A 23,264-nucleotide genomic window follows, 5' to 3' on the forward strand; every position below is an offset into this window, starting at 1 on the left:
AATCTTGTTCACCTCACAACTGTACAGAAGTTTGCCAACAGCAACAATCAAGTTGGAAAAACCCAAAGCCATGAGGTTCTAAAGTTGAATCGGTACTTCCTCCCATCTTCCACTAGTAGCAATTCAGAGAAACTTCTGTCCTCTAATTCAACATGTAAAGGGAAAATGGAGCTTTTTGGTAAGAAATTGAATATACATGTTTTAACTAACTCTTTCAAGATGAGGAAGACTGCAATTTAGTATAAAAGGTGAGGTGAGGTTTTTTGTTTGTTGGGGGCTCGAGGGGTTGGTTTCAGGTTGTTTGTTTTTATTACTTTAGCATAAGGACTATAAAGGAAATAATTAACTTTGGCTTAATTGCAAGACTGAATTTAATTTTCTTGCAGGTTTTATGCTTTGAAGCTTCCCTGATTTTAGCTAACAAGTTGCATTAATCAAATATTCTGGAAAAGGTTTCTGCATATTTGCAGTTACACAGAGAAGATGAGATTGATCTAATTTTAACAGGAGAATACATACAAGAACTTGATGAGAGAGAACATTGACTACAGACTTGTCTCTTTTCTTAATCAAAGCCTTGACATGTGCCCTTGGTGGCTTCTCGTGGATACCTAGCTGTCAGCTCAAGAAGACTAAAGAATACCACTTCCACAAATTCTCCCTTTGCCTCCTTTTCTTAATTATCATGAACAATACCACTATATTACCTGAAACACAGAAGCAATGTAAGAGGAGGTTACACCTTCAAATAATCCATCTGGATCACATCATGCTAAAACTGTAACTTTCTTCCAGCTACTAAAAACACTTTATTTGGCTGTGCCATCTTTCTGGTTTGTATTCTTTCAGAGAAGTGCTACAAAACCAACTTACCTGACTTGTTTTGGCCACATCCACTTTTTCTCACATTATTTTTCATGCCAAACACAAGTCACACGGCTTCAATTAGGCTTCAATTTTTTTGCTGTTCCCATCTCAGGATGCAAAGGGGTATTTCCACTTCCAGATGACTACAGCACTTGCCACCATCTCCACCTTCTAAAATGATCAAATACTTTCATGCTATCTCCTACTTTGTCTCATATCTGAAAGTAGTTCAAGCATCCATTATGCTGCTTCATTCTTCTAAGTCATTCTTCAAAACTTTCTTTACTATGAGTCTTTTAACTATTATTTTTTATGTATCACAGCAATTAAGAAAGCATTCAATTAAGAACACAGACTGCTGTTTTGACTAGTATGTTCCCACCCAGTCTCTGTGGTAAATTCCATCTACCTATTGCTGGCATTTCATTTAATACATGCTCTCTAAGCTCTTGATTCTGATACTACCCTTTTGCCTTTTATACAAGTTTGAACAGAGCAGGGATCCTAGCTTTCAAATGGAGCTTCCTGAAGTTATGGCAGGAAAAACCAAAAAAAAATCAAAAAAACAAAAACCCCACAAAACACACAAACAAACAAAACAAAACAACAACAACAACAAAAACCAAACCAAAACAAAACAAAACCAAATGTCCTCTTATTTTAGGTTGACATAACTAAGCTAGTAAACTAGGGCTAAAAGTTATACAGCATTTTGATTCATAGCAATACCATACATTGTTAGCAGCAACCCCATAAACTTAGAGTGTGACCAGTAAAACTTCACACACAACTCTAAATTTCACTAACCTAAGGGTCTATTAACCACGGTACTAAAAGAGTTGATACTAGTATTGCAAAAGTTTGACTTGTGTTTGAAGATAAGTTCTCAAAAAGTGTATTTTTTTCTTCTTAAAAAATTAGTTTTAACTGAAAATGTTTATGCAATATTAACAAGAAAACTGTATTATTTTTTTCATGCTTGCAGTTACAAAGTGTTGTCAGCTGAGACCTCAGGTAGGAACAGAACACTAGGGAAGGAGTTGAAGGCCACAAACAAATATCGCAGATCTTCAGCATTGCCTACTCCAATCCTCAAGTGCATAACCAATGCTATTCTGTTATTCTGTGTTCCAGTCTAAACTTCAATCTCTGCTAGCCCCAGTGCACCAGTATCCCTCCTGTCCCAATTCCCTGCGTGTGTGTTAACTCCTCACATGCGAGGAGTGAAATCGGTAAAACTGTCAGACGAAAAAAACAAACAAAACAAAAAAACAGAAACACACACTGGCAGACCCAAAAAAGCGTGACCGCTTGTGCCTCTACCTGCCAATCTCGCATGGAAACGCCGCTCACCGGGGTTTGCTGCCGCTGGTCACCGGCAGCGGCCGCCCCGAGTCCCGCCTGCAGCGGCGGGCACCGCCCCGCGCTCTGCCGCCCCCTGCTGGAAACCGCGCTGAGACGCGGCCAGGGTGAGCCCCCCCCATGCTGGGGAAGGGTCCCCTTCACTCCCACCCCGAGTTACACTGCTCAGAGCTCTGCAATTGCTGCCTCGTCCCGTAAAGTGAAAAGAAAAAGGTTTCGCAAAGGACAAACGCTGCACCCCGCCTGCACAGAGTGAGCTTCGGCTCTTTATAGCAATGCCAAGTATTCACTTCAGAGTACAGCATCCAGAATGTAATTGCACATGTATTTTCATAAAGGTTTTCTTCCTTTAATAATTTATACTTCAAGCATAGCTCAGCACTCAGCCATGTACTCTGAAAAGTACTCTCCTTACTGCTAGGTACATTGTTTCCATGGAGACTTCCTCTGATTTTTCTAGAATGAACATTCTTAATTTGTCATCTTTTCACTAATATCACTTGTCTTCCCTGCAGGATAGTTAATGTCTTAATTGTACGGCTGGAGTTATTTAAAAAACAAACAAACAAAAAAACACACATAAAAAACACACACCACCTAAGAGGGAATTCCCAGTAAAGGGAGACAGCAGCAAAGCAGCAACTACTACAAACTACTAGCATGTAACACAAAGGAAGAATCTGTTGTGTAACTGGAAGTAGTACAGTTCTGCACACTGATCCTAAAATGAAAGAAATCTACATTTGCTTTGAGTTTCAGTTTAGCATCATCAGTATTAAAAAAGCCAGATTTCTGCAGATATTTAAATATTATTCTTTGAAACATCAACAAAAGATCAACAAATTTTGGTCATCCCTAAACACAGAATACATGGGGGACACCTCTTCTTTTCCCCACATGCCACAAAGGGACAGTCCTTCACATTTTATAAACTCAAACTCATGTTTCATCATGCCTAGAGATTTGAATCAATTTCCCTTAGTCCATATCTGATGTTTATGATGTTTTTACTTTGTTATAACAAGGATGGCCCAGGAGATGCTGCCAAGAGGACCAGGTACCACCTCAATAAGTCAGCAGGTAGGTCAGTATGCACATGTGTAGATACTCCTACTGTAAATGTAAACTCACAGCTTTGGTTACTATTCCTCATACCCCTGCAACTTGGGAAGCATTTACCTCTGTAGTTCATGCCCAGCTTCTTAGTTTTGTTGGTGGGCAAAACACATTAAAAACCATTCCTAAGAGGTATAAAGCACATGACTTGCACCTAAACAGAACACACTCAATATTCTAGCTTCCTGCAACGGGACAAAAGCATTTGTAGTGTACCAGGTTTTATGATAGCTTCCTGCTTTTTTCTCCGATGCAAGCAGGGGGACATAAAAACATCCAAAAAGGTGCAGTCCCTCAAAAAAACAAAACAAAAAACCACACACAAAACACCAACCTCAAATGCCTCAGTTCTGCCTTGTAAATATACTTACCTACACAAGCTCCAAGGTAAGTAACAAGCTAGAGCCACATTCACACTCTACTTAGAACACCAGTAAAAAAGTGAAAAAATATGCCTCTCAGGACACTCCACTAAGACAACTAAACCCAGGTTACAGCATCTTTCAGAACTCCAGACCCTACCTAACAGTACCATGCTACTTCTGCTAGTCATATAGAGTCTTGCAAAGAGTTATTCAAAGATAAAAGGTGTCTATGTTCTTTCTTCCTTTTTGTCCCTGCAACCCTAACACACAGCAAGCCCAAACAGTGAAGTTGGAAGACACTGTCTTAGCCCACAGTGTTATTTCACTCCTCATACAAAAACTTTATCCAGAGAGGTATAACCCTTGTTGGTGTTTTTTTTTTTTCTTCCTTCAGCTCCCATGTATTTCGAAGTGTGGTTTTTTTTCCCACAGAACAGAACTGAAAATGATCCTGCCACAGCTCTCAAATTTAATTCTGCACTGAGTTTTTCCCTTAGGAATCAACTTCTTATTTCTTCCTAACTCTTCTCGACTGAGCCCAAGATCCCAATTCATGCAATATAATCCAGACAGTTACAGGTGCATACTTCTTCACTGGCACTAAATCCAGCATTCTGTCATTTAAAAATCAGGACAAACCTAGGCACTCCAAAAAGTCATCAAGGGCTTAAGTTTTCATCACTAATGACTCCCAGGCTCTTATTTTTAGATCGTTAGTAGCTGTCAGTGTTGAGCAGGTAATCTACCTCACCAGTAGGTCCCACCTGAATCAAACTCAGGAAAGAATGCCTATCAAATCCCAAGTTCAACCCAAAATACAGTAATTTGGTCACATGAAAATGAACACAGACACCCTCATTTTCCTTAATACCATTCACACATTCTAGATACAAGTGACTGGCTGGCTGTCTGCTTGACACAGATTCAAACTTTCCACACCTCTCCCAGGTGAACATGGGAGATATTAATGTATTTTTAAAGTGACAGCACTTTGCAATAATGTCTCTGAGGTTACCCCAACATGACTGTAATAGTTGTATCAGCTGCTCTGGGGGAGAGCAGAACCTCAGTCTATCAAGTCGGGGGTACTGGAAGGAAGGAGTACTGGGCTCCAATTTCTCTCTACAGATGATCAGGTATTTTATCTCAAAGTGCTAGCACTGATCTCCTTCTGCATTATAAATCATACAATCACAGAATGATTTAGTTTGGAAGAGATCATCACGTCCTACTGTTAACATAACACTGACAAATCCACCACTAAACCATGATCCTAAGCACCATATCTATATGTCTTTTCAATACCTTCAGGGACAGTAACTCAACCACCTCCCTGGGCAGCCTGTTCCAATGCCTGATAACCTTTTCAGTGATAACGTTTTTCCTGATTCCCAATATAAGCCTCTCCAGCGCAACTTGAGGCAAAATACAGCCATAACTTTCTACTGAAAGTCTGTTGAACCTCCCAAACTACATCACACTCTCTTTCTATAGATCACTCTATATTTAGCAAGATGCTATTTCCATCAGCACACAAAACCTTCAGGAACTTGGTAATGAAAATCACAATACAAAAAGTAAATTTCCAATCTTACATTTCATTAGAAAAAAATAAAAATCACGCAGTATAATGATGTTAATGCCTATCTGCCCATAACAACTTGTTAATAGGTACTACTGTGGTGTTATATCAGAAATGCCTCAGTTACAGAAAACTTTCAGGTGGAAACCAGATTACTTTGAATATCTAAGCCAACCACCATACAAGGTTTCATGAATACAGCTACCCCTGAACTACTTGTGAAGCTGTACTTCAAGTTTAGTTCCCACTTCTTATTAAACAGATAAATGAAACTGGTGTATGAAAACAGTCCCAGGTCCTCATAATAATAATAAAAAAAAAAGGAAAAAAAAGGCACATCTTATTGCCACCCAAAGAAACTACATTTACTCTTACATGGGAACAAAAGCTTTTACAAACTGGAAACAAACTGCTCCCCCATAATGACTAGTCTTACCTCAAAGGACATCCTGGATGAAGATCTCCAAATTGTGTATTTTTCCTGTCTCACCAATAGCATTAACATAACTTTCATGGAAAGTATATATTACATGTGAGTGACTTAGTAGTTCACTGTAGGAACAAGAGTTAGACATTGCAGCATGTAAATATTCTGAGAGGTTAGCTCGTTGTTATCCACTGACTGTTTCAGAGCATTATAAGGACAATACAAGCATATAAGCTTAATCTTAGTACTACTTGGTTTCAGTAGAATATATGAACACTTAGTACCTTAAAACAGTAGCAATATTCAGAAATACTAGTCAAAAATTGAACAAATAACATACTTGGAAAGCGGTTTATAGGTTTAAAAGGAAAGCTATACCAGCTCTTCAGTAAATACTGTATGTCTAATTACATTCCAACTCTTTTGACTTCTGTATAAAAAATTAGTTCAAAAAATTTTAAATTTAGAAGCAAAGGAAAAAACAGTGTGTCAAGGTAGGTGTTAGAATGATACCTTTTTCTGGCTCCATTTTGCTAGAATATATTGTTTGAGGAAACATTGTTACAATAGTATGATGCTATGCAGCAATCAAAACTGACAAATTCTGATCAACACGGCTATTTTTGTTTGTCTCCTCCAGGAAACATAAATAAATAAAAATGAAGTGTGTTTGTAAGGAATTTTGTTTGTGCATTGCAAAGGCTCCTCACACACACCACCCTTTTTTTCACCCCTAAACAGAACTCCATCAGCACATAACATTCAACTCTGCAGAAATAAAATGCTACACACAGACTGCACTTGCATGTAGTTTTGGGGCACTACAAGATTTCACTGGACTGTGTCTTGTCAAGCTGCTCTCTACCTCACTCTAATTTGGAGGGCTAAGCTGTACCTGCAAGGCTGCGCTACCCATTAATTTGTCCTGCAGTGCTGTTCCCACCGTAAGTTACAGAAGATTCAAGAAGACATCTCGGTAATACAATTCAGATGAGAAACAAGGCATGAAGGAAAACAGGACCATGGGGTACCTACAGTAGTTCAGGATGGCATAATACAAATATTTCCATCAAAACAGACAAACTGTAGTTTTCCAGCGGAAACTGGTGAGAGTCTATATTTTCCTCTTCACTAGAACATGGAAAACTCAGGGAGAAATGTTTCATCTCTCCAATCGTTTTCTGGGGCCAAAAAAAATGAAAAAAAAAAGTCAGCACTGAAGTTCCTAGTTTCATTTCTACACATTTATCCAAGGCTTTCTAGACTTCTAGGACTCACACTTTCTACAAAGTTGTCCATCCTATTCAAGTCTCATGTTTATTAAATGTTCCTGCAATGGCAGCTAATCAGCACCTGCTCTGTCAAACTCCACTGCCCACTAAATCCTTTATTTCCAAGTCTAAACAAAAGCACTTCCCTTTTTTACATATATAAGCAGTTGTGTGAGTCAATTTAAAAATTGTCTTCATGATATTTGCTCATCTCTGCTTCTTTTCCGGGAATGAATTCTTTGACTATTCCCCCCTCTCCTTTTTTTGGTCAGGAGAGCTGTCACCTGCCTTGCCTGTATAATCCTGCAATATGGAGCAGGAATGGTGTCAGCTATGCTGGTTTTAATAATATTACTACTGATTGTAAACTGATACTTTGCAAAGGAGACCTTTATATTTTATTTTAAGCTAGACAGGAATACTGGAGTTTACACTTATTTCAAAACCTAAGAAGGGTATTTACATAGTGGCTTAAAAGGCAAGTTAGAAGTGTTTGGCTATTTATTAAGTTCCTGATTCTGATTTTCTTTTTAAATTTCTGACTAGTTCAGTACAGCTAGAACTGAATTAACTTGTTTTGGCATTATGGATAGTGACAGCTGCAAAGCATTGGAGCCACCAACTGTTCAAAAATGGCAACAGCTACCTAACTTCTATTCCAGAATAGTTTATACAAAACACAATATGCAAGTAAGTTCTGTCACCACTGAGTTTCTTTCATTACTTAAGACACAACATTATAATGTTTACCCTATTAAAATTCTGAAAACTTTGTATTTGATAAAAAAGGATGTTTATCTCAAATTATTATATTGCTACCTCTAAAGACATGATGCAAACTTAATACCCCAGAACCTCTTCCAGTTTTCCCTTCAATTAGACACTCAAGACAGTTACTGACAGAGGTACAGAGCAGATGCAGTTCCTTGTGCATCAGTTCATAGAAACAAGTTTATACAAGCCTTTTATAAATAATTTAACACATTTATAACTGCAAACAATTATTTCCATAATTTTCAAATACTTACAGAAAATTAATTAAACAGCAAAATGGAAACAAACTCACTTCAGAACATACTGTAAAAAAGCCTGCATGTTCTGCTCAAAGTGTACTTCAACACAATAGCCAATATTTTTGATTTTTCAAGTTTCTTTATCTTCAAATCCAGATATGTACTTGTTCCCCCATTTCATTTTTCACAGCACCTATTTTAACCATAAGTTTGCTACTGAGCTGTACCAAGTGGGTTAAGGCAGCCAAATGCCTCAGCTGTTCCAAGGTCTGCCATTTTGTGGTGCTGAAGGCTCAGCAAGTTTGCTGGGGACACCAAACTGGGAGGTGCTGCTCATTCTCAAGGGACAGGCCTTGCAGAGGGTTCTAAATAAACTGGAGCATTGAGCAATCAATGGCATGAAATTTAACACCTAGGACAGAGTAACTCTAGGCACAAGTATAAATTGGGAGAGGAGTGGCTGGAGAGCAGTCCTGCAGAAAGGGACCCGGGGGGTGCTGGTTGGCAGCAGCTCCATGTGAGTCAGCAGTGTGTGCCCTGGAAGCCAAGAGCGCAACTTGCATCCTGCAGTACAAACACAGAGTAACCAGCTGGTCAGAAGATGTGATTGTCCCACTGTAATTAGCATTGGTGTGGCCTCACCTGGAGCACTGTGTGCAGTTCTGGACGCCACAACCTAAGAAGAATGTGAAGGTCCTTGAATGTCTCAAGGGCAATAAAGCTTGTGAAAGGGCTGGAAGCAATGTCCCATGAGGAGTGGCTGTGGTCTTTGAACTTGGAGAAAAAGGAGACTCAGGGGCAATGTCATTGCTGTCTACAGATTCCTGAGGAGGTGAAGTGGAGCAGGAGGTGCTGATCTCTTCTCCCTGGTATACAGTGAGTGATAGGACACATGGGCATGGTTCAGAGCTGCACCAGGGACAGTTTAGAGAGAGGTGGCCAATGCCCCATCCTTGTCAGTGTTTAAAAGGCATTTGGACAATGCCCTTAATACCATGCTGTAACTTTCTGGTCAGCCCTGAAGCCATCAAGCAGTTAACCAGAAGATCATTGTATAATAAATAGGTCCCTTCCAACTAAAAAGCATATTCTGTTCTATTGTCATCTGAATTCATCAGCACATGTGAAGGAACACCTAGACAATGGGAGCTTTTAAGTTTATTGAGAATTTTAACCAGTATACAACAGTATCTACTGCTAATTTCAGTTTGCAAAGCATCTTGAAACAATCTGAATTTATATTACAGCACAGCAGTCTTGAGGTAGCAGGCATGACAACTAATAAACTACAGAAGTAGGCTACTAGATAAGGTAACCATACGGCTCAATTATGAGAAGCCTCATCTTAAAAATCCTATCAGTTTTACTTTGAGTTGACACAATGTTACGCTTCATACTATTAAGTAATAGCTCAAACATTAAGAAATTATAAATCTAACTGAGGCAGACTCCACAGCAAGAAATATCTTATTAGATCAATTATGGAAAGTTTTATAACAAAAACCTTTCTTCAACTATTTAAGCCATCCTAGCTCTTTTACTATGGTATGACCACCTAATTCCCTGATGGAGAAACAGGACTCCCCTACCAGCATGTAAGAAGCGCTGTGGCAAGGTCATACTATAGCTCTGTTTGCTCAGTACCCAACTGTAAAAGCAGATGCCTGGGAAAGAATATAATGTTTCCCCTGTGTGTCCCTCCAGCCCGCAGCAACTTCAGAACTACTTGAATTACTGGTCACACTCTCTTTAAACATCCCTTAATGGCTTCTGCTCCACTCCCCCCCCTCCCAATTTTGTTCAGTTGCACCCCTCACCACTTCCAACACACTTGGCAACTTTCCACGTCTGCAATCCTGCTAAAGCAAAAAAGCTCACCCTTTGAATATTTCAGGATTTCAAGAGGAGAAAACCTTATGTGCTTCCAGGTTCAGCACCTGCACTGTCCACAGCTATCTTCAGTCATCAGAAAATGCATTCCAGAAAAAGAGTTTCTTTCCCTCCCACACAGGTTTTCCTGGAAGACTTAAGTTTCATAGACACCACCAATGAAAATGAGGGAACACACACAAAATGCCGATCCTTTGTCAAGTTACAGTAATTCCTTATCTGTTTCCTGATTGTTTGTAGCACACATTACACAAGAAGTCATTTTACTAAACTTGTTCTTTGCCTTAACATTGTGTGAATATAAATATATACTAGCTTTTGCATATTAGTAGCATTCTCATGCACATATGTACCTATACAGAGACACATATACATGTTGTAAGACAGAAAAAGTGTAGACTAGGGAAACAAAAAGCAACTGTGAAGAAATAACATTCCTGAAGTTTGAAGAAAAAAGGAAAGCTCCTGGTTTGTTTATAACACATTTCTCAGCCCCCCCTCAAGGACAAAGATGTAACGTCATTGGTGAACAGTTTTTGACCTTGTATGCTCAAGGAAAGGCTAGCTCTGAAAAAAACTCAGGAGAAATCAAATAAATTTTAAAAATCAGAGAAATTGCAATATCTGTAGCTTTATTAAATGCCTCCCCAAAACATGCTCTGGAATCCACAGTAGCTATTAAAATTCTGACTAACATGCAGCAAGTTTAAACAAACATTTTAGTATTACTAAACAATGCTAGAAAAGGTTCTTAATTATCTACAAGTGAACAGGGGGATCGATAACTATAGGTAAGGGGAACAACATCAGCACTTCCTGCAAAAACAAATTTTGACTCTAGAGAAACATAGTTGTGGTTTAAAAACAAAAGAACAGTATGAAACGTTAGCAGAACCCAAACCCAATAATTTACTTGAAGCTAACTGAAGGTGAGCTTCCAAAGTTGTATTTAAAAACAAGATTCCCGGCATCTTAAAAACAGAACATCAAACACATTGGTGAGTCAGAAAGATTATATACATACACCCTTCAACCTCAGTCCTAGAATCCTGAAGTCACAACCTATGGAGAAGAGATACACACCTTTAAAAAAATTATACAGTCCACACCTCCATACAGTCTGTAAAGGACCTTCACCATCCACAACCCTGACTCCTGTTACTCATATTGTTGTGCAGGTTCTATATATGAACACAAACCCACCTGCTCAAAGTGACTGGCAACCTGTGACGGGAATGTGACAATTTGGCAGCTGTAAAGTAAAAGCTATCTATCAAATATTTCATCAAAAGGATTCATCAGCTTAGAAGTAATAGAGTTTCATTAAATAAAAGTAGGTCTATTACAATGAATGCTATTTGCACCTTTTATGTTCATCTTCATGAGTGTGGTTTTGGAATCATATATCAAAAAAGCTTCTGTTTTCTCAAAGTCGGAGTGTTTAATCTGTTAAATCATACCTAAGAACCTTTGAGTTCATTTCTGGTATCCCTGAACATAATAGTTGGGAAGACTGGAAGCTCCAAAGGCACTCAGGTTGGAAGCAACATGTTAGACACCAGTCAGTTGTGATTTTACCTGGTCAAAAAGCTACCTAAATAAAGGAATCCAAGCATCACTTCTAGGTCTGAAGACCTACTGTGCATTTAGCTAGAAACTGTTCAGCAAAATAGGAAATACAACAGGTACACCTCTTTATCAACACTTCTCTACTTAGCACATTCCCTCCAAGTTATTTTTCTTTCCACCCATAATTCGCTTTTAAGACAATGCTACAACACTCCCTTGCACTTGCACACAAAAAAGTACTGGTTGTCAGACCCCTTCCACATTTGCCCAAGAAGTATCCTTAGTATTCTGGTATTTTAGGCAGAAAGTCTCCCTTTACACTAGTGTCACAGTGGACCAGAAAACTTTTAAACATAACAAAATCAAGGAAAAGTGGCCAAAAACTGACACCCACAAATCTTGTATTCAAGGCAACCTGGGTAAGCAGGAGACTTTGAGAGGTCACACATCTAAATACAGGACTAGTCTCATCACAACAGCAAGGAATGCTTCTGCCACAGCAGACCACCTGTCCCAATCCAGAATCATGGTCTGGGAGTACCATCTGGTGAAAGCCATAACAAAAGCTGTTACAACAGTGGTTTTAAGGGTAATCGATCTGGATTTTGAGCACGAAGGAAAACTTAACAGGTTTCTCACTGTTGCTCATTGTCTGAGGGGAAGAAAAAACAAAATAAAAAAAACAACCATCAAACAAAAAAACTCAAACAGAAACAACCACCACCACAAACCTGAGAAAGGACAAAGGCACAAGTATTTTAATTTCACTTTTATAGCTTTTCTTCTTTCAGCATGTTAAGGTGACCTGCTATAACGAAACAAAAATCTAGTCTTTGCCGAGGAGGCACCTTTATTATTCCACTTCCTCCTCCTTCTTCCCAACCCACAAAAAAGTGGCTCTGCATGGAGTCTCTGGTTGAGAGGCACTCAAGTAGCCTTAGCACTATTTTGGTAGACACACAACAGCATCTAGTTCTGGGTTATCTCCTCTCCCTATCTCTCAGCAGACAGGAAAGAAATACAGATGCATTTGTATACAACTTAGATCTACATTTTGTTTCACTGTGCTTTATCAGAACTCTAGATCACTAGTAAACAGCCTTTTTACCCATTTGTTGATTATTTAGCAAAGAGTCTCTTGCAGTTAACTTTTATAAAGGAGAGGGAAGAGGCAGACTTGCAAGCTCTTATAGGCTATAGAGAGAAGACTCAGTTTACCACCAGCAGAACTGTGAAATACATAGTCCATATGTTTTATGAATAAATCACATTCCTTGAATTTTTATTGAATGCTCAACAGCTCTTTTGTTGCTACAATTCTTGCAAGAATATTCTTGTTGGCTCCCTGTGCTTCTTATAAAAAAATTGAAGGTGGAATGTAAGCAAACTTAAACATCCTAGAAATCTGCAGATTTCTGGAAGCAGGCAATCCCAAATATACTTACAGCTTTCCTAACCTCAAAGTGGAACAGGCCTGCAAATAAATACACATTTTAGATTGAACTCTAGTTCTAATTTAGTACTAGAGAAAGACTTACTAAATGGAATTATACATATGCATAGATGGAGTAAATAATTTTCAAGTGTAACTCCACATGGTTGCAGATACCTGAACATGGCTCCAAGACATGGACACTATTTCACCAGGTGTCAATACTGAATGCCCAGTACATACAGTGCTGTTCACAGCTCCCACAAACTGTCTCCCAGCGAAAGCATTCACATGTCAGAGCATGATGTACGTCTGTCAAAGCTAGTGATGCTGCTTAAGTTTAGATGGGAATTATACCAGTCAATAAGCAGTAGAGCTCAGATTCCGGGTTGTGTCCAGACACGCTATTTTGACAATTGCTATGTGAAAGTAACCCAGAAAAGCATCCAGTCAGTGTAAGAAAGCTTACTTTTTATATACCAGGCTATGCTGCCAGTAAACAACTTTACAATTTGGGGAGAGAATGCAAGTAGTGTTAGAACAAGAGCATAGTCATCTTCAGTTGTAATCCAGGACTGTCTTGGAACACACTATCACAAAATACTGCAGAACAGATTCTCTTTTCGAGAAAATTTTTTTGAAACCCAATAACTTGAAGTAGCCACCTATAAGGATTCTCAGCGTCCGAGAAACTAAAGCCAACTCATGTCACAAGAAGGGGAATTCTTCACTTACCCTCTTAATGGAATAGTTCAAAACTATAACACTCCCGCATCTACTCCTTAAAGTGCCAAAACATTCCCCAACCCCTTCCTCCCCCTTCAAAAAAATTCACCCCCCTAAAAAAAAATAAATCTACTGAACAAAAAAAAACCCCAACAACACAAAAAGCCCCAACACAACAACACACCAAACACTTAAACTTCCCTATGTATAACACATAACCAGAGCAGAATGGGATACCTTAGTGAAGTTGAAATACTCTTGGGCACACTCAATAACCACAGTAGGACATGACAATAAGGATGAATTGAGAATAGTGCACTGGTCCATCAGACAAAGCCGTGCAAGCTTTTTTTTTACTTCTCGCTACTCTGAAAAAAAAGAAAAACAAAACAAACAAACAAACAAAAAAAAAAAACACACCACACACAGAAATAATGGATTTCACTCTTTTAATGGAACTAGGTTTGCAATATATGCAACTCTTGCAGTATTATAAACCCAGTCTTGGTCAATGTTTTTTTAGAGAAAGTGTAGTTCTAGCCTCCCCAACATAGAAGGTTCTCTTCCAGCAATTATTAGCTCCAAGTTTTAACCTCCATCTACCTCCACCTCCTCTCATGTTTGGAAACCCTTTAGTCACAGAAATGGTAACAAAGGTATTTTTCTCCTCCAAATTCCAAATGCAGTAGACATCTGAATCCACATGTAACTGCATCTCTCTGAGTGTTTAATTATTGGTTGAATTTAATAAACAAACCTTAAAAAGGGACAAAAATAACTTGAACAGTAGATACCAAAAAAGTGAACATTTGTTGTTAAAGTGCTAAGTATAATCCTTCAACATGAGTTGCTAGGAAATAAAGGTAAAAAGAAACATCCTAATTCAGAATACAGCTTCAAACAGGAGCTGACTCAGACCTGGCCAGACGAAGAGTATGCTCACTTTTGTTTGCACTGATCTGCATGGATAACCCATACTGCTCATGCAGTCTCCTTCAGCAAAACCTGCTTTCACTACCCTGGTAAAGCAGCCTTTCAAATACTGTCTACCAGGATCTATTCATAATTCAACCATCTGATTTCACCCGGGATCATCCAGTTTTTGCGAGGAGAGACATGTGATTGAAGATAATGGGAAATAACTACTTTCCCTGACTACTTCCCCAAGCATGTAGATACTAAAGCACAGAGACCAATGCAGAATTAAGAGCCACATTTTTTTTTTAGCATCTCTAGTCCCAGTTTGCCACAAAGTCAGAGGTGTTCCAAGCTTACAGACTGACTGCTGAAAATATTCCAAGGACCTCTGGTACATTTGTTAATCATGACAACTCCAAAATACTTTTTATAGTAATTCTTACAATTATATCAGTAAGCATATTTTGGCTTCCTAACACCTAAAGAGTTATTACAGCATACTCACCTGTACAAAAATCTAGTCCAATACTTTCAGAAACACTAACTATCTGTTACTCCAAGATCAGGGCTGGATCTCTACTAGAAGATGCTGACAAATACAAGGAGCACATATTTGGTAATGTACAGAACAATATTAAAAAACAGCTGTATGACTTTCAGACTATAATCAAATTATGAACTGTGCAGTTCAGAGGGCACAACTTGCTCATGATAGTTAACTACTCTGTGCAATATCATACCGCAGCAGAGGCTTGCAGAATTTCTACATGATGGCTTAAAGGGGGCACTTCTTAACAGAAAATGCTAGGAAGGACTATTTTCTGTCACAAATCTTGAGAACATAAACATGTCATTTTGAAAAGATTTATGACTTGCAGTGGAACAGCTGTTTTGACAGACACACAGATACATACTCATGGTTTTGGTTTTATGCTTCATCTGACATATTGATGCAAATGAAACTACATCCCAGAACTGTGGTATTTTGCTCATTACACTATGTCATACAAAGAACTACTGAACATAATGCAATCACATAGCTTAACCCCACATATAGTAACTTCCCATCATAAAAATCTAGGTATCAATTACTGTTAAATCAGCATGTTTTTCAAAAGCTTTTGCTAGATGAAAATTAGGAACATTTAACCTAAATTAAAAACCCATTAGCAGAGCTTATCACACACATTGACACCCTCTTACGCAGCTAAAAAACTTGTTCCTAAACTATTCTTGTTTCATTACGAAATTTTTTGTTTCAGTGTTTTTTACTGGATAACAAAAACGTGATCAGCCACCCAGTAGTGCAAATTTCTAGAATTTGACTGTAAAAAGAGATACTTAAAAGAAGCCTAACACACAGCATTTTTAAGTCTTTGGAAAACAACTAGTAAAAAAAGCTTAACCCTGCAGAGGTCTACAGGGTTTACAAAATATTTTCTATTTCGAAGTATTTAGAAGCTTTTAAGGCTTTAGAGTTAAAATTCAGCAACTAGAGAGTTAAGGTGGATTTCCACATAAAACATGGGCCTTTGCCAAAGTTGTGTGGGGTGAGAACAAAAAAAAAACCTGTATCAAAACAACTAGTGACTCGATACTTCCTAAATGCTCATATTTTACATTTCTGCAGAGAGGACAGTCAAAGATCTAGAAGTGGCTAGAAAAATCCCAGTCCTGTACACCAGCAGAAGCAGCTTTCCTCTGCAGCAAACCCAGTATGCAGAAACCAGTTCATTTGTTCTATAGCAGGGAAAAGTACTGTCATAAATGCACTTAAAAAAATGTGGGTATCTGGAATCTTTTAAAGATTCTATAACATGTCACCCAAAGGATTTCTTATTGTTGTAGAATGCCTTATCCATTGTTAAAATCCAGACCATTTCTATCCAAACTGCTGACACGTCCCACAGTAGGACAGTTGCTGTAACATTTCTGTCCGTCACAGCAGTGTACAAAGCACAGAAAATACAGATGAAATAACCCAAGTTAAGCTAGTCTCCTGTCTTAGCTGAGCTTTCTACTTTTTCTTTTCCCAGCCCTTCTTGTTTTAGTCTTCCCCATCTTTAATTTCATCCCTAATCCCCTCCAGTCTCCTAAAGAGTATCATGCTTTTTCCAGAAGGAAATAGGCCTATATATTTATACCACCTGTAGGACATGACCAGCCACTACTTAACTGCAGAACAAACACCTCTTCAACCAAACTCAGGAGAGCAGAAGTGATTTCCAGCGACTACAATATACAAATACTAGCATTTAAGCATTTGTCACAGACTACTTACAGTCTGAATTCCAGATATGCAGAGATATGGGTTCAAACTGGAACAGAAGAGGTTCCACTTAAATTTGAGAAGAAACTTCTTCTCAGTAAGGGTAACAGAACACTGGAACAGGCTGCCCAGGGAGGCTGTGGAGTCTCCTACTCTGGAGACATTCAAAACCTGCCTGGTCACATTCCTGTGTAACCTCATCTAGGTGTTCCTGCTCTGGCAGGGGAATTGGACTAAATGATCTTTCAAGGTCCCTTCCAAACCCTAACATTCTGTGAAAACACTGATCACCAAAATAAGCATTTCTTTAGTTAGCAATCTCTGCTAGCTCTGTTCAAACTTGTTAAATAATCCTGTTCTATGCAAAGCATGTTGGCCACATACAAGAGCTTTTAACAAACTAGGGAGCCTCCTTCCCTCAGTCACAGCAGGTGCCTAAACCTGGTAGATTTGTGGTACTTGAAGGAATCAGTCCTCCTAGGGATGAACATAAGTGCTTTTCTTAGTCACAAAAAAACCCCTAAGGCTGCCCAAATTACAGCTATTAGCATCTGCTCTTTTGTCCATACAGTTTGCGACCCATTTAAAGAACCTGATCCAGTTCATAAGGAACCTGAGGCTGGCATATAACTGAGCATAAGCATTTTATATTTGGACACACTTTAATTACCTATGTCATGTCCCCGCAGTGAGTGAAGTGTAATGAAAAAACAAACAAACAAACAAACAAACAACAATGCCTCACTTTAAGAAACAAACTACATCAACAGGTGAGCCAAAAAATCAGACTGAATTAACAGAATTGTTCATCCATTAAGTCACCCTGGGAAGCTACACAAAATTAACAGTAAGAATGAAATACTTTTTTCCTTAGAAAGGTGGAAAATCTAGAATAGCTGAGAGAAGTTCAATTTTAAAACTTTTAGTCTCTACTCCCAGGGTCACTGGTCAGCTCCCCTCCAGACAGGAAACCTACTGGGTGTAGCAATTAACCTTGTATTAAATCCTCTGTTGAATACCTAACTTCACTTAATTTAAGCGACATTTTTGGTTTGCTGTGTTTCAAACCAACATCCATAAAGGGAAGCTTCAGAACTGGCAGCGTGCAACAATGTCCAAGTAGGAACACATATCCAGCCTCACTAATTCCAGGCTGACAATCCTCATGTACCATGTTAACAGGTTACCTACCAATCTCAACTCTTCTGCTGACCACAACAACTGAGGGTGCTTGCTAACACTACTGCACACATGTAGAAGGCAAAGCACAGCAGATAATCCACCAAGAGTACTATGTAGTAAATGAAGTAAAGAAAAATCCTAATGGCACATTTATTTTCCCTCAGTATCTTCTCATTTAGACATCACCCAAAAAGGCAAACAGGAAAGCAAATGACCAGAAATGGTCATCTGAGAACATCTCTTTGAGAACTATACATTTAATAGGAATGATATGGTAACAGTCACAAAATGATGCAGTCAACTACATTATGATCAGTTGCTTTATCTCAGGTATTCATGACATTTCTTGTTCTTACATACTGAATGCTACTGGCCTATTCATCTGAAGCTACTAAAACCAAACATGTAGAGAGAAGATTTCAGGGAATACATTCTAGTCTAGAGATGGGAAGACAGGGACAGGAAAGATGGTATGGAAACAACCCTCTAAGTAAAGTCCCAGGTTTACAGAAAGCTGTGGGTTTTTTTAAATAAGACTTTACAGGCAAGACCACTTATGAACTACACAAATACCAGTGGTGTATTTTAAAGATAGGAATTAGTGAAAAGCAGAAGATGTGAGTGTTGAATTTCTTTTCTCATGACAGTATGTCAGCAATGCAGCAGAGGTAAAAGTCTGTGTCACCGCAGCAGGGGACGTCCCCTTCTAGTCATATGTTCATTTAGTGCCTACAAAGTAGCTGTTACTCAAAATGTCTGTTCCTGACAGTCATCTCACTAGTTGCTCTGGTATTCTAAAAAGTCAACTCAAGTCAATTCTCAAAAACCAAGCTGTTTTTTCAGTATCATTCAGTGACAAATTAGTGAAAAACAACTGCTTTAATTTCCCAGCATTCTTTCAGATACTAAGAGTGTACAGAGAAAAGTTTTCTATGGTTAACAGACAAGATTTTCCTTATAAGGCTAACTGTGCTACACCAGAACTTCAAGCAAGTATTAATACTGCTTGGAATTTCTTGCTTTTTGTTTAGAAAGACAGAGTAAGTTATGCCTTTCCTGCATAATACACATTAAAAAAAAAAAATCATTTTCAACAATTCCTAAAAATCCATGCAGGCTTATCTTCATTAGTGCCAAGCTCACAGAAGCTCATATGGCTCAGACTAACTCATAGCAGGAGTTGACTTGAGAAATTATTACCTGTATCAAAGCCAGCAGAAAGAAATAAGCTCCTCATCCACATGCCAGTGTTTTAACAGACTCAGTCAAACGTATCTGCAAAAAATGCTTCTTGGTATTTCAGCAGGATTTTTGAACTGGCACTTGTTTTAGCTACCTAGCTCACTCCACTCAAACTTTTACAGAAACAGTGACAAGGCTTCAGTAAAACCAGCTGAACTTAGCAGCATTACTTCCCTCCCTACCATCTTCTATCAACTTGAGTTCAATGCCTCAGCTACGCTGAAACTAATATACATAGGATTAACAAACATTTCACGTAAAAAAAAAATCAACCATTTACATGGAAGTTGATGTACACGGCAAGACTATATTCACTTATTACATATCCATCAGAAAGTTGCTGATACATTAGAATGAGTTGAAACAGTAAAAAAAAAAAATCATATTTTCAGAAGAGCATACGTGATTGACTCAAAACTGGTACCAAGAATTATATAAATAAGAAGCCAAAGGTATACCAAAAGCATGCAAATAAAACCCATACCACAGTTTACACAGGCATTACTGGAACTGCTCCTTCACTTAAACATAAGCTTACCATGTCTTTAAAAGGCTGTATGATAGCTACAAAATCATTCCTCAAAGATTTGTGCCATGTAAAATATTTTTCTGGAGTCCAGGCAATTAAAAGGTTAAAAGATGAAAACACAAACAAATGTCAGTTTTCACAAAAAGGTATTAAAAAACTAGGTACACTCCAACTTATCCAATGGGCAATTTAAGGCTCCATGGGCATAAAACCTGCTGCTGCAAGCACCATTTTACAAGCTTCATTGTCTAACTGTAATATACATCTTCAGGGATTTAAAAATGTGATGCTTAAATGGTAGTATAGACATGATCACATATTAAAACATCTTCTGCACTTTAACTCTTAAGAATATTGCTTTCATGCTCAAAGAGGAGTTAAAAGATCTCATTACCAGCAGATTATTGCAGAAACTTATGGTACAGAAATTGGGACAACATGCACCTTCATCTGCTGACTTCACTGGCACAAGCTTCCTCTACTCAGCAAGAGTAAATTTTAAGTTTGGGAAAAAAAGTATTTTGAGTAAGAAACCTGAGCAATGCAGTCTGAAGAAACAGGGATGGAAAAAAGGCAGAAATTGAGTACCACATAGTAAGAGCCTAAGTTGGCCTGGCTACTTCAGAAAGAAACTTAAGACATACCAAATACATGTAATAATTTTTAATGTCTTGCTAGAGGACAGACTAATGTTCCAAGGCACCACTGTGATATACATTGACTCTGGAAAACAGTGTTCAACACTCTCAGGAACAATGACCCATTTAGCTTAGTATTCCATTTTAATTTCAAGTAAGAACAGCAAGTGCAGCATTGACCCAAATATTCCTAATTTTCCTACCACAAATGTACTTCGGAGTACTATATAGATATAGTCTGGCAGCTGTAAGCAACAAACTGAGTACTTTGCATTTACAGCATTAGTCATCTGGAAGCCTGTTTTAAGAAATAAAACCATTAATGTTTGAGCTACAAGCATAGTTTAGTAACACGCAGCTCATTCAAAGAACAGTCAAATGGTCCACTTGCAAGATCTTACACTGATGCTTCCCTAAAGAGCTGGTTACCATGTCTTCCCCAACCAACCTCAGCTTCATTGAAGCAGTTAGAGATGAGTTTTCCCCCAGGTAAGTTCTTCAGGTAACTCAAGAGATGTTTTATTTTGTTGCCAGGCATCACATGCTATGTGATTCACTCCAAAGGTTACGAGTTGACCACAGTTACACTCAGCACAAAGGTAGATACTCAACAAGAAGTGAACACCTGACCAGTACTCAAGATTCCATAGATGAGAAATTGATTAAGGGCTCTGTCTCTAACCTCGTTTATTGGTCTTGAATTTGACAAATTCTAGATGGAAGAGCTACACCTAGAAATGCATTCATTTACCAATCAGAACATACACAGTTTCAATATAACAAAAAGCATTACAAAAGAAAGCTGCCAAACCTTTCCTGTAATTTGGATTTGAGAAGCAAGCTTATACTGAACAAGTCAGAACTTTCATCCAGATTTTCTGATACCTAAAATCCATTTAATCCAAACAAATTCATCAAGAAACTGTATACAATTATCCAGTTCAGTTTAATGCAAAGATAGTAACAGCCTGAACAACAACAAAAGAATTCCACTCAAGGATTTCAGTAAATACATATTGTCAGCAACAAATTCAGTACATACAAACAAGAAACTAGATACAGAAGATGAAAGTCTGATTACACAGAAAGTTACATGACATTTTTTTCTAAGAAACTTGAAAAAAAATATAAATCTATGGTTTCCTGGATCACTGGGGGAGAAGTTCCTTAAAGCTACGAAGGTGTTTCAGCCTCTATCCCCACCAACCTCAACAGGCCGGGACAAGTGCAATACCAGAGACACACACAGCATTGCAACTGATCCCAACCTGTGTAGAAAGGGGTACAAATTTTCCACACTCACTGACTGACTTGTCACTGCCACAGTCAGTTTTGCATGGATTTGCACAGCAGAGTATCATACAGCTGGATGCAAACCTGCAAAACTAACCAGAGAACAGTGTTCAATTAAACAACAAATAAATTTTAAGACATGCTGAATATGTAGTTCTACAGCTAGCAGTACTTTAAGTGCTTATAATGCAGTAGATTAGTGAACACTACCTGCACTATAAGCACTTTAGTGCTACAAGAGCTGTCATTCACTAGCCTGCTGTTAAAATAAGGAAGGTCACAAAACATCCCACAACCAGCAGAAAGCATTCAAACTCCTCGATGTAGATTATAACAGGCCACCATCAGTTTTGCATAGATTTGCACAACTACACTCTTCTTGTAGTGCAACTATGCAAAACTAACAGAAGACTGCAAAGCAGAAAACTACTGGAACATCTACAGTCTTAACCTGAGTGACTGGATGAAGACATAACTTCTTATGCCAGAAGGAGCACTTAGGGCAGTAGATGCTAATCTACTTCACTATCTGCACTAGATGCACCTTAGTACAAAAAGCACTTCACACCACCACACTGTACCTTTCCAATCTCAGAAGTCCTGCAAGATCTCCTGAGGCAGCTGTCAACATAATGCTACAAGTGCCTTCACTGCAGTAGGTTCTATATATCACTACCTGCACTGTAAGCACTTTGACATTACTCTGACGCAACCAGCGTTTTCAGTAATTCAAGATATGTTGTCTACATATGTTGTACCTGCTGAAAGAAAAGAACAAATTGAGTATTTGATGAGGTTTTGAATTGCACACCTTTGACAACCAAGATTTGGAATAAATATTCACACTTTACCTCTGGGCTAAAGACCTCCTTCAGAGCAAGCTGAAGCAATATATCAGCCCAATCCAGGACTCTCATACACAATATTGGGAGTATAAAAATCAATGCTGCTTTACAGTAGAAAAGCCCAATTGTGAAAATGAGTCAACTCTCCCATAAACACCATCACAACTTGTGGAGATAAGAGTAACTATTGGTTCTCCCCTCTACTCAATTTAAAAAAAAATAAATAATTTTATATATATATATATGGCAAATAACAATTAAACAGTCCATCAACAAATTTTATGCCCAGTTCTATGTAACAGCAAATTTAAAAAAATATATTGACCAGATCATACCATCAGTTTTTTTGAGTCCAGAAAGTATCCTATAACACACCAAGTGTACTCTAAGTTTTCCAATTGCTCGCTTTGGTGGTAAGTTAGAATATTTGCTGCTACTGCCACAGACAGTGGCAAAATACGAATTCCTATCATTGTTTATAGATTGGCCTATCTAACAACAAAAAGCAGTTTGTAATGATGGCTGTAAAATACGCTACCACAACAAAATTACAGCTACTAATTACAGACCCAAGTGTCAGTAGAGCAGGACAGTGCTATATTCAAAACCTGAAAGTAGATTTTATTGCTTCTTTAAATTGAATATATACTTGAAGGATCATGTAAACTTAAAGTGTCTCTTACCTGATATTAACAGCAAACTTAATAATACTTAAAATCTACAACAAA

The sequence above is a fragment of the Nesoenas mayeri genome, assembly GCF_963082525.1.
Source record: "Nesoenas mayeri genome assembly, chromosome: 1".
In the NCBI taxonomy this organism is placed as follows: domain Eukaryota; kingdom Metazoa; phylum Chordata; class Aves; order Columbiformes; family Columbidae; genus Nesoenas; species Nesoenas mayeri.